This window comes from Piliocolobus tephrosceles, chromosome 10 (genome assembly GCF_002776525.5).
Source record: "Piliocolobus tephrosceles isolate RC106 chromosome 10, ASM277652v3, whole genome shotgun sequence".
Taxonomy (NCBI): Eukaryota; Metazoa; Chordata; class Mammalia; order Primates; family Cercopithecidae; genus Piliocolobus; species Piliocolobus tephrosceles.
In genome coordinates this window covers 7,561,891-7,562,406 of record NC_045443.1, presented here as the reverse complement: position 1 = coordinate 7,562,406, position 516 = coordinate 7,561,891, and positions in this window count along the sequence as shown.

Sequence of the window (516 nt, the reverse complement as noted above, 5' to 3'; positions counted from 1 at the left end):
ATGTCCATATAACAGCTTGGAGAGAAAACGACTTGACGCTGGAGAGTGTAAGTGACCAGGAGACTCATCCAGGGTGAAGCCCTTCTAGGAGCTGACCAGTGTGCTGACTCAAAGGGAAGGCCAGAGCATGCTGCAGGGATATCTGAGGGAGGCTCGAACTCTGCAGTCAGGCATTTTCCCTGGCTTGGCATAAAGAACTGATGGAGACTTTCCTGTGATTCTTAGGCTCCCCTCCTGGACAGCACCAGGAATGTGCCTTCGAGGTGGCTGGGCTTTAGGTCAGCCTGGCTGTGTGCTTGGGTGACTTGGGAGAATGTAGCTGTTTGCTGGGAAGATCTTAAGGAGGAAACCAGAATCTCTCCCTGTCCCAAGCTCTCATCCCTGGGGGAGCCTGTTAGGACAGAGTTCATCCTCAGTCAAAAGAAACTGCATCTGCTTTCACCTTTTACCTTCCTTCCTGCCACCCAGGGTGGGAGCAGGCAAACCTGGCTGAGGAGAGCCACACCCAGCCACACC